This window comes from Copidosoma floridanum, unplaced genomic scaffold (assembly GCF_036245765.1).
Source record: "Copidosoma floridanum isolate Cflo_tuat_1 unplaced genomic scaffold, Cflo_Japanese_pri ptg000021l, whole genome shotgun sequence".
In the NCBI taxonomy this organism is placed as follows: domain Eukaryota; kingdom Metazoa; phylum Arthropoda; class Insecta; order Hymenoptera; family Encyrtidae; genus Copidosoma; species Copidosoma floridanum.
In genome coordinates, this window is record NW_028321898.1 from 14,916,660 (window position 1) to 14,937,607 (window position 20,948).

Sequence of the window (20,948 nt, forward strand, 5' to 3'; positions counted from 1 at the left end):
TTTTTAATATATCTTGCTAAACATGTCATTCCTTATGTCGTACCTACTCACTCACAATCCAATAAGTATACACCCTGTATGCTTCATTTTATAATAGACACTGTTTTGCATTGTATTACTCTCATTATAAAAGTCTCATATTTGATAAAATGCACCCTAGAGTAAATGTGCAGTATACATTACATCAAACATATGAGAAAATCCACAAAAAATGTCCTTTTATGTCTCCATTACTTTTTTTTCATTTTTTCATATTTCCTTCATTTTTTTTTCTTACTTTTTTTGTAAGCATTTTTTTTTTCATTTTTTAAAATATTATTTTCTGTATTCTTATTTCATTTTCTTTTCCATTATTTTTTTCATTTTATTTCATTTTTTAATGTATTTTCTGATTTCATTCCCTTTTTTTGATCTCATTTTTTAATTATTTTTCATAACATTTTTTATTTTATTTTTCTTATCATTTCATATTGATTTATTTTATTTTTTGGTCATTGAATGTTTTTATTTTGATTTAATACCTTTTTTATTTATGTTTTTAATTGTTTATCGTTGCATTTCGCTTAAATTGTTTTAATTTAAATTCTGTACATAAATTTTTTTCCAATCTTTTTTTTCTTACTTATTTTTTGCAATTGTATAGCCAATTAATATAATTTTTTTTATCTTACTAATAAATAAAGCAAAGTCGCTAAGACCGTTGTAATCGCTAACCGCGAAAACTACGGAACCAATTTTGCTGAAATTTTGCATACCGATTCTTGACACTTCCTAGATGATTTAAGTATAGTTTTTATCTTGAAAAATTTAATAACAATACCAATAAATAAGCTCAAAGTTTTGCAAAAATATGCCAGCTTTTCACTTTAGTTCAGTAGGATCCGCTAGGTGGCGTTGACATAAAATCGAAGCTACCTGCAACAGAATTAAATAAGTGTGGTTAAAATACGCCAGAGCGTCTCGAAGAAAAATACAGTCATTCTCCGGCAGTTCATCGAGCTGCATCGAGAATGTACATGATCGACGTGCAGCTGGGCATCTCGGTTACCGATGACGCTCTTCTCTAATGGGCAAGTGATCTACGTCTACTGTCACCCTGAACTTCCGGGATTGACGAGTGCCCCAAAAAAAAAATTTATTTTAACCGATGACGTCTCCGAGGGAGTACCAGGAGACGTGTCTTGCCAGAACATATCCTGTTCCAACTCTTCAGAGTTATGTGGCCGTACCACAATCTGGCCTGGTGCCGTCAGAGAAGTTTATACTATAAATGTAAGCCAGGGAATACAGTCCTGAGGGGCATGGGTGGACATAACGGCTTCCTTCTGATTGGTTGTGTCCCCAACAGCATCCCCACATTTCCCCGACTAACGATGAGCGGTTGGTGAACCGGAGAACAACCCAAAGATGAGAAATTTTTTTATCAGCGGTGTACCTCCTTTATGTACGGTCTCCGTCCATAGAGACTCCAAGGGTAAGAGTCAAGCTACCCGCAGCTGGTTCTCTATCATCAAGAATAATAATAGGGAATGACTGGAAATTGTACCACTGGCCTTTTTCAGGGCCAATGTAAGCATTGATGTTTTCTACTTAACCATCAATCTCATCGGTTTTTTTTAGGGGCCACCTAAGTGTAAACTACCTTGCCAACAAATATATTTTTACTACCATTTCCGGAAGCGATTCGTCGACTAAAAGGCTATATATAAAGACGGCCACTATTAAACCAAATCAGTCGTTAACTGGCAGACATCACGAGCAGAGTTGTTCGTCGCAAGGCTGAGAACCCTGGTGACCATCGACCCTATGTTACCCTCTCAACTCTAACCATTCAATCAGGAATCACCGATTCTCTCCAAGGTCTGCGCTGGGTGAACCTAACAGCTATGAAGGAAAAAAAACTTGAGCCAACGAGAGTCTCCAATGGGCAAGCATTACAAACCAATCTCTACTAATCTCTCCATCTTAGATCATCAAAACAACTGAGTCTGCAAAAAAAAGTGCTTTAGACACCAACGTTTCCGACGTTATACCAGGAGACGTTAGGAAAGAGCACTACAACTAGCCCTAAAGCTTCGGACTTATTAATTCTTCTTCCAATCAGTCTGGGGCTTCAAAATCAGGCCAGAGAAGATCACCCTCAGGTATCCAGGCAGTCACAATTGTTGTTAACTTCAGTCGAGAAAGAGTATGCTTACTAAGCTCATCGGTCTTTGGGGGTCACAAAAGTCGTAAGTATGCCAATAGTCGCAACAGGGTATATTGGAAAGAAAACTTCAAATGTATCTAATGAATACAATTTGAGGCGTCAAGAAACTGACGCAGGAAATTTATTAAGATTGGAACAGCCAAAATCGCCGAATAAAGAATCCATTACGTGAGAGATCAGCTTTTCATTTTACCCTCACAATAATTTCTTAAATCTTTAAAGATCTAAATTTAAATTTTTCAATAGGTAGAAAATAAATTTGTGTTTTTGTGGTAATAAAAAATGTAGAGATTAAGCTTCAGGACTTTGTTGCTCTGAAAAGAAAGTTGTGAGATAAAAGAAAAAAAATTTATTTTAATATGTATTTTTTAGGAGTTTAAAATCTTGAAGCAGATCAACCGCTTCTTATGGCCAACGATTATTTTATGGCATAAGGAACGCACGGTACTTTTCAGCATGGTTATAATTTTTTAATTTTTACAGCTTATTATTAGACCAAATAAACTGTATGGATTGTGAACAACTATGTTTTTAATAAGAAGATATTTGTTCTGAGAAGTGTCATGAATAAATGTCAAATTTTTTAACTGAAAACGTTTCACATTACATGTCAACACACTACGGTGTTCCATTTAGTAAGTCTCGGGCGAAGCCAAGACGGAGGGCTGCTAGTTTTTAAATAATTATTTAATCACGTTTTGTCTTTATTTGTTTGTCAAATTCAAATTAAGCGCCCTAAAAAACCATTAAAATGATATGTAACTCGAAACATACATATATAATGATCTTACATAATTCATTTATCATTGATTGAATAAATTACTATATTTAAATAATTATGTGACATAGTAACTGTTGGCATGTACGACTTTTAATTAGGCAGTATATATAGTGTGTAGGACAGCGCCACAGGCAAGGTGATACTTGTGGGCCCTATAGTCAGTACAGTGTAAGCCACCGTGTCTTCTACACCTCTCGTCGGCTCTAGCTTTATTGTCTTTGTTCGTTTTGTCAGTAATAAGTCTGTAAACTGTATCAAGTCAGTTGTGTTTTACGTCGATCGGCAGTCTAATTAAATAAACTTTTTGTCTTACTTAAAAATACTCGTTTTTATTTCGCGCACCCCTTTACTAACACCTCTTCAGGTTACGGGCCCCAGACTCGCATCACCGCGCGTGATCTATTTTTTATTTTTTTGTGTGGGTGAGTGTGACAAAAGGGAGGATGGCAAAAAGGGCTGAGACAGCAAAGGATGGACAAGAGAGTTTGATCGAGGAAGCGGCCGAGAGCGTGACCCATGGTGACCAGGCCGAGTCCGTTGTTAACTAGACGTTGTCGACGACGGTCGAGGATAGGGGAGCAACTTTGGACGCCGGAACCGAGATCAGTGGTAGGTCAACACTTTGTTTTTTCGAGTGATGCCTAGGTTGGACGCTACGACGTCAGGTAAAAAAAAAAAAAAAAAAAAAAAAAAAAAAAAAAAAAAGGGATTTCTTGTGCATTTTGGGAAATGCGCGGGATTCCAAGAAACACGTGGCGTCGGTAGCGCGACACGCACATGCAAGAGCGGGGCGGATCGAGAGGGGGACAACAGACTGCGGCTGAGGAGAGAGTTTGGTCTCTCTCTCTCCCTCTCGTGTTGACGCGAGGCTTTTTGACTGAAAATATATTACGAGGCCGTTTATGTTTTGTTTTCGTGTTTTCTCGCGTATCTTGTTCTTGTCGCCTTGACTGTTGCGTGCGCGTTACAATATAAATGTCTGAACTGGGAAAGTTTGAACGTGTGTTGGCAGAAAATTATATATGTCCTTTCCCGGTGCTTTTAATTAATTGAACTCTAGGCAATAAATATTCAAGGCGGTTTTCAAATTCAGTCAGAAAAGGCTGATATTTTGAAATATCTACTTTTTCTTTTGGACGAGCAAACTATCGATGCTCTGTCGAGAATATGTCGGGGAATTTCATCCCAAGTCAAGTCAGAGGGGCGACAACAAAATGCCATCTTGTTGGTGGATAAAAGGGGAATAATGGCATGTGTCAGGCAAAGGGATATTCCTGCCAAAGGTGTGTAGACGAAATTATTTTCCGTGTGACTCGCACAGTCACGTTAGACTTGTGTTCGGTCGCGCGCGGCTGTGTGAGTGCCCAGCGTGCAATCGTGCTTTGTGTTCGAGCACGAGAACACGCTTCGGGCCACGTTGACTAGATTCGGCTTGCGTTCGGTCGATTTCTAGTTGACTCCCTGAAAACAATGTCCGTCTTTTGTTTTAGATTACCTGATCAGTGACGATTACAAATACATCATTGAATTTATTTGTAAGAAGGGAGGCAAAGTGACGTTGCCAGAAAATCTATTCAGGGAAGACGGGGAAAGCGAGGAACCTGCTCGTGATAAGCCCGGGTTATTTGAAAAGTCGGTCGATGTGTTTAAAATGTCAGATGCGAAAAAGTCCGAAATGTTAGAAGTCCGAAACTTTGATGGGATAAATGTAGACAGTGAAAATCTTTGGCAGAAATTAGGCAGAAATGAGTCTGTACACGAAGCAGCCCCCTCTTCCCCGTCGCGCACACCGGAAAATACCCAACTTAAAGTAAAGAAAGTGCAAACCATAAAAAAAAAAATATAAATGGATAAACGTCAGCAAAACGAAGTTACATATGGCAGATAAACAGAAAAATGAAAATTTTTCAGAAAACATCATGCTGGCTAGGTTCGACTAGATGATGGCCGCGATTAGTCAGATGATCAAAAGGCAGGAGAAAGCAAACGAGGAGGCAAGGAAGGCAGAGGAAGAAAGGCAGGAGGTTCAAAGAACTTAAGAAGGGGAAGACACCCCTTACAACGGCCGCGATTCGTAAAAATTGCATGAAATTAAATTTTACAAAGGGAAAGAATCGGTTGCCAATTTGAGGAACTGGTCGGAAATTATGAGACTATAAGTACGTCTGGTCCCTTTTCTGAAGAAGAAAAGCGAGATGCCTTTTATACTGCCGTAATTGGAGCGGTACCTAGCGTGCAGGTGACAGACTTCACGCTTCAAATGCAAAGCAGAGATGGAAAGGGTATGACATTTGAAAACCTCATGTCGTACATGTTAAAGGTCGAGTCAGAAGGCCTAGCAGAAGCCACTGGAGGTCGCACCACGAGGGCAGCTTTGACTGCATCTTGGCCCCAGGACCGCCTCCGCTGCTTCAACTGTGATGACTGGGACTATATGGCTGACAAGTGTCCGAAGGCAGGTACCGGACTCAGGAAGTGCTACATGTGTGGCACGTTCGTGAATGACATCCAAGCTCACAGGAGATGCAGCCCGAGATGTGGTGAGCAAAATAAGTCTGATTCATGGGATTTTAAAAGGCAGGGCCGTGGAAGTCGAGGGAATCAAGGTGGCCGTGGCGGTGGCCATGGCAGTGGCCGAGGCCGCTCCAATTTCCGAAACTTTGGGCAGAAAAGGGACTCTAGCAAGGTCAGGGACGAAAAAGATCCCAAAAGGCAGAAAGTTTCTGACCAGAGCCAGGAGACAAAGGGAAAACGAGATGCTTCAGGGTCAAATAAAGGTGAGTCTCTGACGTTGATCGAGCCCCCCAAAACTCTGTTTTCAAACTCTGTAGGTTGGGTAACTAATTCAGAATCGGATGGAGAAAATAAAATAAAATTTGTCGCTGATTTGGGAGCGACTGATCACTTTGCAAAGTCAGAAAAATTCTTTACAAATATTGACAGAAACAAAATTGGTAAAATAAAATGTGCAAACTCAGACTCATCCGCAGACTTGAAAACGGAGGGAGTGGAAAATTTGCTGCTCAAAAATTGCGATAACGACGTTGAGTTGAAGGGAGAAGTGTGTGCTCGCGACTTAATCGGGAATATATGAAAAATCCTATTGGATGGTTGAATTTGTTAAGTCAGACAACAAAAGAATGAAAGTCTTGACGGCTGAGTCAAAAGCACACACTATTTCTGAAAATTTAACTGCAGATATAAAATTAAATAATAAGTTGGAAAATTCAGAGAGTTCGGTCGGTAAGTTAAATGATGATAGTTTTGAAGATGTATTTTCAATAAATGACAGAAAATTTCACGAAGTCGGAAAAGTCCTGACCGAAGAAATAAAAGACATTCAAAGTCCGTTTAGCAAAAATTATTAAAAATTTAAAGATAACAACGGGGCCATGCTGTGGCATGTCAGACTGGGCCATGCTTCGTTGGGGTATCTAAGGGAACTGCAGAAAAACTATCCGGAAGTAAAAAGTCTGAAAGAAGCCTTATTTGATGATGTGATTAAGACTTGTGATGTGAGTTTAAGAACAAAATTCCAAAAACTGCTTTTCCCTTCGGTACGTGAACGAGCATCCCAACCCCTGCAAATAATTCATTCAGATACAATGGGAATTATTAGTCTGCCCTCTTACCCAAAAAGATAGAGATTTATTCCGGTATTTATTGATGATTATTCCAAGTTTGCAATCGCTTACCCGATGAAAAACAAAAGTGATACAGGTGAATGTTTAGATAATTTTGTAAAAGGCTGTAGAGATCTTCTCGGGTTTGAAGCTAAAGTGTGTTATCTAAGGTCTGATCAGGATACCGAGTACATGGGAGGCTCCGTGCAAAAAATATTAAATGATCTTGGAGCTGAACTCCAACTGAGTTGTCTGGATACCCCTGAACATAATGGTACGTCAGAAAGGCTGAACAAAACAATGCAAATGAAAGTCCGAGCTCTGATATGTGATTCGGGACTCCCGGAAAACATGTGGGACTTGGCACTAAACGCAGCTGTATTTGCGTACAATCGTACTCCACATCGCTTAAATAACATGGAAATCCCTTTAATGAAGCTGGCTCCGAATAAAAGGACAGACCTCAGTCAGATGAAAAGATTCGGCTGCATCGCGTATTTGAGAATTCAGAGAAACACTGAAACTAAATTACATGCAAAAGGGAAACGAGCAGTTACGGTAGGATACACGCCGACAGAGTATCGTCTGCTTTGTCTAGATGAAGGAAAGTTTCATGAAAGTCGGGACGTCAGATTTAACGAGCGTTTTGTGTATGGAGACTTTTTTGGTAAAAACTCAATTAAAAACTGGGAAAATGTGACTGTAGATATTAAACTAGACGAGTGGTTTTTAAAATTCGAAAAGGAAAGAGAAGAGACAGTGTCATCGGAGGAAGCGCCCCCGGTGGTACAACGGAAAAGAGGAAGGCCGAAAAGATTGATAGAAACAATGGACGCCAACTTGGTCCAAGAAAGTCGTGTAAAGGACGTCAGCTTTGTGGGCTTAGCTCTCGGGGAAGAATTAACAAAAGACCTAATTTTTAAGAACGGTGATACTGAAACGTCAGGAAATAATGCCATTTATGCGGAAGATCTAGTTTACCACTCTTTGCTGGCAGAAATAAATAAATATCCAGCTTTATATAAAGAAGCAATGAAGGCTGTGGATAAAGAAGGCTGGAATAAAGCCATCCAAGAAGAGCTTGACTCAATGGCAAAGAATCGAGTCTGGAAGTTGGTAAACAGACCTGCAGGACTGGTAAATGGTAAACGTCCGAATATCATCGATTCCCGATGGGTTCTTAAGAAAAAGGTTGATGCTCAAGGATGTGAGAAACATAAAGCACGGCTGGTAATACAGAGTTTTAAAGATAAAAATGAGTATGATCTTACAGAGACTTACGCCCCGGTGTCAAGACTGACTTTAATAAGAACTGCTTTGGCTGTAATCAATAAGTTAAATTTAGATACATGTCAGCTTGACGTTAAAACGGCATTTTTAAATGGTACTCTTGACGACGAGATATATATGGAGTTACCAGAAGGTTTGGTCTGTTCCGATCTGGAAAAACAGAGCAAGGTATGCAAGCTTCAGAGAGCCCTCTACGGCCTTAAAGTCAGTCCTAAAAAATGGCATGAAAGATTCTCGGAGGCAGCAACGAAAATAGGTGTAAGATCAGTAGGTCTAAGTCATAAACTACTGTGGGAAAAGAAAGTTTAAATTTGTTGGAAAATTAATCGCTTGGGAGTGTGAAGGGAAATGGTGGGCGGAGGTGTGAAGGAGGATAGTGAATCACGGTTGGAAGACATAGGATGAAGGGAAGTGTCTAGGGGACTGATAGTGAGGGTGACGGGGTATAGGGGGAAACTCAGGAGGAAAAGACTTCTGATAAGCGACTTTCGTTTCATACAATCTGTCGTTTTTAAAATTCCAGCCCCCCCCCCCAGTACGCGAGATAAAGAACTTCTTTCTAAAAATTTTTTTGAGGCACACTCAAAATAGAGCTTATTTTTCTTGTAATCCCATGCACTATAAGGAAAAAATTTTGAACATGGGTTTCAATGAGAGTGATATCCTTTTTCCATGATGTACGTGTTAAAATTATATCTATAGTTATCACACATGCATGAAGATATAATTGTAACATGTAAATCGCGGAAAAAGGGTGTCACCCTCACGAAACCTCGTGTTCAAAACTTTTTCATTATAGTACATAACACCACGAGTAAAAGAGCTCAGTTTTAAGGGTGTGCCTCAAAAAATTTTTTTTTTAATAAAATGGGGGACAAAAACGGGATATTTTTTGTGGATTTACTCACATATATGAGTTTACTTTCTGATAATTTTTACACACACGCACACACACTATATATATATATATATATCCACTTTAAAGAAAATAACATGAGCTCTTATCGTTGGTAGCTCTTATCAGCCACAGTTTATTTAGAGTAGTGGGAGGATAGCTTTTTTTCGGAGGGCATGTGTTGAGAGAAATTGTGTCCACGAAAAATTTTTTCATCGTGTGCATATATCTGTATGTGTTTTTGTTCTTCAAGCAAAAATTAATATCTTATCTAAACACTTTTTACGATACGCACATTTTGTAAGATTTAGTAAGCCAATGATCTCAGAATTGTGACCTTGAAAAAATACATAACGGAAGTGCATTTTTTATTTCACTTCCCCCATTTCCAACTTGCCCCACCACGCCGCACCGCACCACTGAAGTGTTTACGTAAAGAAAATAAATTTTGATTTTTATTATATTTTAATTCTCCATTTTGAATTAATCCTCAAAAAAAAAAAAATAAAGTAATAGTTCCCTCGAGAATTGAACCAGTAACCTTTAGCTAAGTACCTTAATGTTTTTTAGTTAAATGTTAATTTTATTTTTATTCTTAGTTTTAATTTTTGAATAAATTATTGTTTATTACATTACTTTAAAGTTTTTGCACTCTTTCATTATTCGTTAAGGTTCTACAGATAAATGATTAACATTTCCTTTTTCGTATTCTGTTAAAATCTTTTTATTAGTGAATACGGTGATTTTTTCGGTTAAGTTGCGTTCACTGGAATGCAATATTATCCTCTTCAGGATAAAGCAGTAGTACAGGATTATTTTTAACCCTTAAAGACGTATATTTTGGGTATCATATAACGACTAAGAATAAGTTATTAAAAAAAAATAAAGCAGTAAGCTGATCTATTAGCTGAACAATTATGATGTGATTCAATTTCTAGTCTTACATCAACTGGAGAATTTTCTAATCATTCGTTTTGTTTGGAATGATAAAGGGCAATTAAAGGTATTCGGTTGAAAAAGTGTTCTTTTCTTAGCAGAGGTGCACAATCTTTACCTTAGTATTAATTTTAAAAATTAGCATACGTATTATATAGCAATGTATACTGATATTTGCGTTACATTAGGTTTTAGATAACCCTAAAAATAATATTGTTAATTTAAATAGAGTTTAACACTTCTTAACCTGCAGGGATTAAAGATACCAGCCATAACATATTTCTGTTTTTTATAGTTAGTCTTAAAGGTTAAAATGTGGCTTTATGAAGTACTTAGTAACGTAGTGATTCCCAAGTTTAAAATCTCATCCATAGAAACTTATCTTTTTGTAAATAATTTTATAGATTAATTTCGTTTTAATCTGACATTACCACATAGGGTATCAGTGATTTAAGCTGTAATGTAACGATTTTAAAAGGTCTCCAAAATTGTTACTACCACGATATTAACACTATCGGCATTAAATAGAGTTTGAAACACTGCATTTATATCATTTCTTGGTATTGTGAGGATAAACTCATGTGTTACCTTAACAACTATCTTAGAATAGTCTTTAGCAAAACCAAAAATCATTATCAGTGGAAACATGGTATAAAAGAATCCATTATCACTAGTAAGACTAGTATCTTTTTTTTTAAACGCCAAGCCAACCTGAATTTATTGATGATTTTTAATCAAGACAAAACATAAGCTAATATTTATAAGGGTAGTTAAGTTAATATTTTTACTTTTATCTACCTCTTTAGAATTTATCTCACATTTTATTTCTTCGAATAACAAATGGCGTTATATGTCAATGTTGTATTTTTTAGTGCTCTATTTTTATCTGCTTTGGCTAGTCTTTTAGAAATAAATTGCAAACTTCAAAATTGTAAAAGACACAAGTGTTAATGTTGAATCAACATTAGAACTTTATTGCTGTTACCACGTGTTGACGATACATATGGCTGATAAGCATGAATGTCAAAGAGCACAATATATTCGTCCAAGGCAACTGAAAGCTAATACTTAAAATCTCGTCCAATTTGTATACAACAAAATGTATTAAAATTGACATACAATAATTTGTTGATATAAAAACAAGATAAAAGAAATAATAAATGGTTAATACAAAAAAGGTTTTGATAATTCGTTACATATTTTATTAAGGACATACCTAGAGCAGTACTAACAGTCTGCCACAAGACATTGAATCATTATGATCGTTACATACCAATGTACCAATAAGAGAAAGATGTTGTACATCAGTGAGTGAAGATAAGAAAAGCTGTCAGAGAAAAGTACAGACTGTTCAAGTTGGCGAAAATGATGCTTAAAAAGTACTACTTTGTGCAACTTTCAAACCAGTTACAGATCTTGGTGCTCAATAAGAAACAAATAAATGGTGATAATTGTATGACTCAAAATTATTACTGCAGTAAAAAATATACAAACACAATAATATTAGTTCGTGACGATTGATAGTTAAATGAAGCGTCTATGGTTAAGTATAGAAGCGTTTTGGAAGTTTAAATGAACTTATTGTTCACCTTTGAATATTTTCTATTTAATTATTACCGTAGATATATGGCTGTATAACAAATACACTCCCAAAACACTTTTCAGAGGATGCCACTGATCGAAAGTTGGAGTTAACACACTTAAAAAGATTGGTTAGGTTTACAGCACAGAGTACAGAAACAAAAAAAAATCTACAATGTTGGTGATTCATGATGAAACTTTGAAAAAAAGTGTATAAAAATTAACGATTCAAATAATCCGATGAGTGCTAGAAAAATGTAGCTATGTGTCAAAAATATCAAAATGAATCTCTTGTAACGTACGATATGCAAGGCATGACTCTCCCTAGAAACAGCGAGGCTACTTTAGCAAGAAGGCATCGACAGGTGGGAAACAAGGTAATATAAAGCCCAGTGAGCCTCAAATCGCGACAGTCGGGCATTCACGCATTCGGGAATTGATTCGCACTCTCAGCTTTCGGCAGTCGATCGCTATCATGAGGGTCAGACGTTACCAAGGGACTCGAGCGTTACCGAATCAAGACGCCGAGCAATAACCACGGAAGGACACAACGAGCCTAGACTGGAAACACACGCGCGACTTTGCCTTATAGATGGGATATTTTTAATAAAAGTGTTTATGGAAATGTATATATATATATATCTTCCTACATTATATAGTCATAAGAGTTAGAGCGAGGTTTTGCTCCCCCCACCTCCCCCCCGCTCCCCAAAATAAGGTAGTTATTCTTTCATTTTCTTGCATTTTTCGAGTAATCCTACTTTTTTGCTAGCTCCCCCCGCTCCCCCCAGCTCCCCTCCCGACTCCCCCCCAGCTTCCCCATATATAATGTAAATATATTCGTAAAGCCTTATATATTAACTGTTACAAGTGGTCTAATTTTCACATATAATTTTATTTGACCATAACAAAAAATTTTGTTACAATTATCTTACTTACCATGTTTATTTTAATTACATACTCTAAAATGTCTTTATAGGTGCTCTGCTCTTACATAACCTTTTCCACAATTTTGACAAATATTTTTTTGAACGTTTTTTTCATGACTTTTCAAATGTTTCTGTAAGTGATAATTTCTTTTTAAACTTTTTTCGCATTGAATACACTTAAAATTTTTTTCAATTTTTTGGAATTCCTTTGTGTGACGCAAATAGTTTTTCTTGTCTAATATTATGATGCTACACAGATCACATACAAAAAATTTTTTTTGTGAATTTTTTCGTGCGATGATAGACACTCTTGATTTGAAAATTTTGAGTTACGTTTGTCACACTAATAAAATTTTGCATCCATGATGGTGTATCTAAAAACATATTACAAAAAACGGATTGTTTATAATTATAAAAATCTAGGTACTAGACGGTACTAAAATTTGCTTTTTTGATGAAAGATAAAATTTGCAAGAAAGTATAAAAATAGTAATAAACTATAGAATAGTTTTTTTGTGACTCTAAAATTTCATTCCAAACAATATTTTTAATTTCAAATTTATTTTCTGATTCAATTGGGATACTAATTTTTTTTTTGGTTTTAACATCTAGACAGTGCAACATATAATTACCCATTAGAAAATAATGGTTTTTTAAAGTATAACCCTAAGGCATCAAAACTTTGTCATTAAGATTTATTGATAGCCATAGGAAGAGTTAAGATAAATGGAAATCGTTTTCTGTGCAATATAAATGGTAGTGAAGAATAATTGTTTGTATTGAGTGTTATTCTTAGACGAAAGACTTCATTTCCTTTTTTTTTACCTGAGATTATTCCAGCTTCGATGTTGTATTTAAATAATTTTGTAATCCGTTATCTTGTACCATTGCAAAGTCCTTCAGATATATTTAAGTTTCCTATTAACATAACAATAGCGTTGATGTTTAAATCTAATTCGTGTGAAAAAAGACCTTCTTTACTGCTATTTAAATATTCTGTAGAGAAATTAGTATAAATATTATCGTCTAATTTATCTACTCCTTTGTGAGTTGCTTTATCAATACTATAGTACGTTACTGATGTTCCTACCATATTATTTCAAATTTTTTTGTTAAAAAAATGAGTGTATTCATTGTGAGATGTTAATATAGCTTTACTTATATAAGAATCATCATCATTTTTAATAATTTAAGAACATATATCATTTATTTTCCATGTTTGAGGAATTATAAAAGTTTTAATTTTGCCTTCTCCTATATCCAGTAGCAATGAAGAAAATTTTTTATCCATTGAATGTATATTATTTTTTAAATAAAAAATATTTAATAAAGGCCAAAAATTAGAAAATTTTATGGTTCCTTGAACAATAGTAATTTTGCTTCCGTTTTTTACTACTGGGAGAATTCGACGAAAGTCTCCACCTAAAATTATTATTTTATTTCCAAAAGGTTTATCACTACTAGATAAATCTTTTAAAGTCCTATCAACGATTTCTAACGCTTTTTTCGGTACCATAGCAGCTTCATCCCAAATAATTACTTTTACATTACGTAATTTTTGTTTATCTGGCTCAAACTGGAAGAATGCACTTTCTATAGTGCTTAAGTCTAAAGGAAGTCTGAAAGTTCTGTAAGTGATCATTCCCTTTGGAAGCAGAATAGAAGCAATACTTGTCCAAGCCATCGTAAGAATTATTTTTCAATTGATATGAAATAATGAATTGATCTTTTGTATAGAAAAGTTTCTCCAGATCCACCAGGACCATCGATGAAAAAAATTTTTTCCTCAAATTTTATTATTTCTTGAAAAATTCGACGTTGATCATGACTAAGTTGTAAAATCATTTAATGGAATTTATGTTTACAAAATATTCTTTCATCATTGTCAGTATCAATATTTTTTTCATCGTTTCTGTTGGTTCTGGTAAACTGAAATCTTTACAAGACATATTTTCAGAATTAAAAATTTCGTTTCAATGTAAAAGAGCTTTATTTTGATTATCTTTATAATCTTCAATGAAAAATTTTTTGTATTTGTTCCAACTAATATTACCAAAAAAATTTTCAGACAGTAAACCATGCGAAATATTTTTGTAGTTGAAAAGGCAGCATAACATTACATGCTTTCTCAAGAATTATATCGTTTTGAAAATCGTCTTCTACTAATCCCATAGAAATAGCTGTTATTAGTCAGGGAAAATAAAAAGTGATTGTTAAAAGTTCATGTAATTAATCATGATCAATATACATTTGTTACATATGTAAATCTTAAGTAACAATTAATCTAATTCGGGTTTTTTTGTATACTTTGTAAATGTAATTTGCAACTACGGGGGTTGGTGCGCAGAGCGCGCAGGGGGCATACATAGTTATAAAAGCTTAGAAATATCTATTGACACATGCAGGATAGACAGCTCATTTAAAAAAGAGAGCCACTAGAAGAAATGATAAAGCTCACCAACAAAAAGTCAAGGGCACATCTCTCTGTCTATATAAACTTTACCACTTTTATTTGAAATTAGCAGCTTGTTCTTCATATTTCCTTAAAAGCAGACTAGTTATTATTTCCCAGCGTAAAAAATTTATTCCCGAGTATTTACGAATAATGCCATAGTCTTCCGAATTCTGTAAAATATACTTCAACATATTATTTTTATACTAACAATTAATTTTATCATTTTTTAAGGCTTTCAAAAATATTAGTACAAACCTTTTTTTGAAAAAATAACACTCATAACTCAATAAAAGGGGGGGTTAGCGCGCGGAGCGCTCAGGGGGGCGGAGCCCCACTAGTATGTATATAAACTGATCACTCTCGCGACGCACCTCCTTACCAATATGTCCTTCCTACGTAACACTCTTTTAACACAAAAAAGTTTGAAAAAATTTATAGATGTATAGTATTATACATTTTTGATGTTTACAGACAAGGGCCTAAGAATTATTGATTTAATGTTTAATCTTGGTGTAAATAAAATTATTCTTACCTCATTATAAAATCATTTTTATAATGCAATAAATAGATTATACATATATTGTGATGACCATGGCAATCAAATTATATCAATCATCGAAGAGCTTTGTAAAGGACGATGTATTAGGTTAAAAACTAGGTGGGATTGAAATGCAATAGCGAAGGTCCTCCTGCAGTTGGATACAAACTTACTGGAGATGGACAGTATGATTTGGACAATAAAAGACTGTGCAATGTTTAAGCTACCAAATAACTGTAGCATTGGTAGTTATGCTAAAAAAAGGAGAGTGCATAACCTATCACATGCATCACTACAAATTAAATTTTCAGTTAAACATTTTTAATAATACCGAGTAAAAAAATTATAAGCTGTAAAATATTTTTCCAAATGTCTTTCAATATTTGAATAGGGAAATTACTACTTTATTGCATAAAAAAAGATGATCCATAAATTAATAGTTCCAATTCTTTAGAGTGTCTCAAGATTTTTTGCAAACTATAGATTTTCCTCAACACAAAATTCATTTTTTAATTGGACATTCAGTTATTAGAAAAACTTTTAACATATGGAATATCAGATCATACAATTCAGACGTATTTTATTACTCAAATTATCTTATTGCAGCTTTTGCTTCGGGGAACATACAACATTTATTTATTTATAAGACTCACACACACAACTTTGTATCTGTCAAGTATTGTAAGGAATCCATACTGTTCCGTCGAGAGACGGAAATCAAATGGAGCGTTCGTATACGGTTCAACTCAAATACACCTTTTCTCTGATGTCTTCTCTGCGCCCGCTTAAGCTCGTCGCTGGTTGGCTCGCGGCTGGCCAATGTACGAGTGGAAGTGGGTGGGGCGTCGAGACTTTCGCGTATGCTAGTCCGCGCTCTCTCGCACTATTGCTTTTTGCACGCCTAACCGCACGCATCTCCTCTGCTACCAACGCCTGCATTTTGCTGCCTTCTCGCTTCCAGGTCATGGTGCACCAGGAGTCGATGGCTGTACCAGACGCTTCCCACTAGAGGATCACGCCAACGCTAAGCCACCTCATCCTTTCATTACACTCGCTCTTTTACTTTTAATCATTTAACCTCCCTCTGTATCTTTCCCACATTCTCTACCAACGTTCTGCATATCTCCGCATACTCAACCCTTTTCCACGTCTTCCTCTATTTCTCTCTCTCTTTTTCTCTGCTGATCTATTGCTCCTATACGTCTGACATTCTCTCTCTAACCCTTTCCTATTCAATATATATGTATATCTCTCTCAACTTTATACTATCTTCACCTTTGTTCTCAAGCTATTTTTTACTTGTTGCTATCTGCATTTCTTTACATTCTACATACTTAGTTTCATTTCATCCATTTTCCCATTCTTTCTCGCTCGTGCACGCTCCACATTTTCATTCAACCCTTTCCCAGTGGCTGTACATTCCACCTCTCTCTCTTTCTCTCTCTCTCTCTCTACTTCTCTGTAGTCCGCCATTTTTGCTACTATTACCAGGGCATATTCTACATCCTCGCCAACCCAACCAACTTGCTATCACTCTCTCCTCTCGCATAAATTTTTTCGCGTCATTAGTCCTGTACGCCTCTCGAGACGGAATAGTTAACTCCTCGCCCGATCCATCGATCGCAGCGCCAGCTGCGTCTGAATTGTCGCAAGGGGCAATTCCGCATTTCCGGACGTCGGTCCGCTTTCACCAGCCTTGAGTTGACTCGTGCGACCAAGCAGGGCCCGCCGGTTTGCAAGGGAATCTTATTCCTGCCTTCATTAATTCCTCACATACTCACACACCGGAAGTCGTTACCAGTAGGTCCTTCCGTAAAATCATACACATCCGCATTTACGCACACAAGACCAGTCCACATTTGAAATTCCGCATTTTCATATCTCACTCGTTATCAATTTCATCAATTTGTATCTGCTTTCGTTTCTTAATAAATCTGGGTTTTTTATGCCACTGGCTTTTTCCCATTAAATTGGTTTTCTTTATTTATTAACCTCTGTTCAATTAGAGGTAATCACGCATCATAACCCCCTATTACCAAAATTTAAATTCTCAACTTATTTTTTATTATTTTTTTTATTTTATTTTATCTCCCTTTATTTATATTTATTCCCCCCCCCCGTTTTTAATTTTATTTCTGTTTTTTATTTTATCTATTTTTTTGATTGATTTCTTGTTACGTGAGCCCCCCCCCTTTTTTTTTGCTCATTCTGCCCTAATCCCTTTTTAATTTGGACCAGGCAATCCATGTTGGATCGGCTGTGCTCCCACACGACATATGGTAGTACATATGTTAACCATTGATTATTTTGAAGTCACACATTCCTTAAAAAAATTTAATGAAACGAAAACAAAAGTAAAATCAAAAGTTTCTTTACGTAGTTCGTAATACTTAAGTATGCCAAACAAAAAGGTAGAAAAATATAAGGATAGTATAAAGAATCTTCTAATAAAAAATGACAAAAGCACTAAGAGATTCAGAATGGTTAAAATTCTTTAAAGTATTTTTTTAAGTGTCAACATGAACTTTCGTTTAAAAAGAAACCCTGAGCTGTACTTCGAATGGATGAAAGAAAATAAAGTTTACCAAAAGATGAGAAAATCTATACATCTCAGTCAAATATAAAATAATACTCAATGCGAAAAAGTATTTTTTGTTAAAATCAATGTATAAGAAAAGTAAACTTATTTATTCATGATTGGTTACTGGTATACCTTTGAAACATTAAAAAATATTTTCTTTACATTCGAAATTTTATCATAACAATTGTCTAAGTAATTAGGTATAAGGTAGTAGTCATTTAAAATCATGAACGTTTGAAGTGCTACATAATTCATAAAATTTTTTTTTAAAGAGGTGATTACTAAAAATAGTTAAAACATTAATTCGATTAGTACTATACTGAGGTTCTTTTTGTTTTCCGATTACAATCAGTCGCATCAATAACAGACTTGTATCTCACTAATTAATTTTCTTAGTTTTAGTTACTGCATTATCGCATGGTAAAATGGTCAGGCTGATAGATTAATTACGGGCCCCAAAACCATGTTCGAAGAAAAACCAGCGTAAAAGTAAAATAATAGTTAAGAAATAAATATTTGACCGACAATGGTCAACTTACCGGGACAGAATTTTTGATACACAGCCATGGAAGACCCTCAGCTGCCTGGAGATGTCACAGGGTTGGACACCACTGTGAGCTAGCTCAACTATTTTTGGCCGAACAATGTCTGGTAGAGGCCACCCATTCATGAAAATGCCTCCAAGTTGATTAACTTTTCCGTGACCTCCAAATACAAAACGAAAAAAAGTAAATGCTAAACCTTAACAGAACGCGTATAAAAGACTAGCGGCCCCCCGTCTCGGCTTCATCCGATAAAACACCGTAGTGTGTTGAGATGTAATGTAAAACGTTTTCAGTTAGAAATTTTACATATAGTTTGACACTCCTTAGAACCAAAATCTTCTTATTACAAACATATTTGTTCGGAATGCATATAGTTTATTTTGTCAAGTAAAACGCTATAAAACGTGAAAAAAAATAATTATGCTGAAAAGTACCGTGCATTCCTAATATTATAAAATAATCGTTGGCCTTAAAAGGCCGTTGATTTGCAGTTTCTCCCGTATAATTCACAAAAAAGGCTATTTTTTTAAGATTTTAATTTTTTAAAGATTTTAAACTCACAAAAAATATATAATAAAAAAAAATTTTTTTCTCTTATCACATAACTTTATTACAGAAACAACAAAGTCCTGGACCTTAAACCCTACATTTTTTATTGCCACAAAAACACTAATACATTTTCTACTTGCTTATGAATCTGAATTAGGTTCTTGAAAGATTTCAGAGATTGCTGTGAGGGTACCATGAAAAACTGATCTCTCACTTAATGGATTCTTTATTTGTCGATTTTGACGCTGCTGTTCAAATCTCGATAAATTTTCTGCGTCAGTTTCTTGATGCCTTAAATTGTATTTATTAGATACATTTGAAGTTTTTCTTCCAATTCACCCTTTTGTGACTTTTGGCAAGCTTGAAATTTTTTGTGACCACTAAAGGCTGTTTGCTGTTAACTTTGTTAAGTTCTAATATATTTGTTGGCAAGGTAGTTCGACGTCCGATTGCCCTAAAAAAGACCGGTGAGCTTATTAAGTAAACTCTTTCTTGACTTTAGTTAACAGCAATTGTGACTGCCTCGATATCTCAGGATCATCTTCTCTGGCCTGCTGTTAAAGCCCCAGACTGATTGGGAGAAAAATTACAAAGTTCGAAGCTTTGAAGCTAGTTGTAAAGATCTTTATCAACGTCTCCTGGTATAACGTCGAAGACGTTGGTGTCTGAAGCACCTTTTTTATTTGCAGATTCAATTGTTTTGGTGATCTTAGATGGGGAGATTGGTTAGTGATACCTGCCCAGTAGAGGCTGTCCCGTTGGCTCAAGTTTTTTTTCCTTCATAGTTATTATAGGTTTGTCCAGTGTAGACCTTGGAGAAGATTGGTGATTCCCGGTTGAACGCTTAGAGTCGAAAGGGTAATATAGGGTCGTCGGTCACCGGGTTTCCAGCCTTGCGAAGAACAACTCCGCTTGTGACGACTGCCAGTAAATGGCTGACTTGGTTTGATAGTGGCCGTCTTTAGTTAATATAGTCTTTTAGTCGACGAATTGCTTTCGAAAATAGTAGTAAAAATGTATTTGTTGGCAAGGTAGTTTACACTTAGGTGGTCCCTAAAAAGAACTGATGAGATTGATGGTTAAGTAGGGAACGTAAATACTTATAATGGCCCTAAAAAGTGCCAGTGGTGAAACTTCCAGCTATTCTTTACTGTTATTCCTGATGATAAGGAGCTGGCTACGGGTAGCCTGCCTTTTAGCCTGGAAGTCTCTATGTATGGAAACTGTGATGGAGGGAGGTACGCCGCCACAGTGAGTGGATTTGTTTTTTTTTTTTTTTTTGTTTAAAACCCAATATCTCAAGAACGAAGGCAGCTAGAACTGTAAATTATTTTTTATTTTCTTTGGTATTGAATCTGAACTTAAGAAAAAATACTGTCAAAGCCTAAAAATCAAAACCTAACCTCAAAATTAGCATCAAACACCAATTTTTTCTTTATCGCACCAGTGCAAAAAAATCTGAAGCAAATTTTTTTTTTAGTTACATAACAATTATGTCAATACAATATAACTCTTATTTTAACTTCATTATCAAAATCTCACGAAACTTAACCTCAAAATTTTGTTTTACCGTCAATTTTAAGATTTTATTGAAAACGAAATTGCATAGAAACAAAATTTCTTTTCTTTATTCATTTCCCTCGTGAATTATTACGAAAGCATTCCGAGTGGGTCAAAACATCAGAACTTAACCTAAAAATGCGCGTTAAATCGCCCTTGTTTTGTGTCTTGCCATCAGAATGAAGCAGAGAGCTAAACATTCCTTATGATCCTCCAGATCTATTTTATTTATGTATTTATGTAAAAATAGTGAATAAAGGGATTTTAACTCGAGTGTATTGATGAGTTTAAAGGTCAAAAAGCTTAGAAGTCAAAACTTGACCATATATAACTTAAAAAAGTCTTTAATAATCGTCAATCTTACGAATATCTTGAAAATGGAATTATATAAGATCGGCTTTTTACTCGCTTTATTAATTTTCCTCGTAAATAATTAGAAAATTATACTAAGAAAATTAGAATATCAAATATTTATT

General features: G+C 35.4%; 1 protein-coding gene across 1 annotated transcript in view; it reads left to right on the plus strand.

Moving 5' to 3' along the window:
* Positions 1–20,948, plus strand: part of Cad89D (cadherin 89D) — a 278,532-nt gene that overhangs the window by 195,132 nt on the left and 62,452 nt on the right. The window lies entirely within an intron of this gene.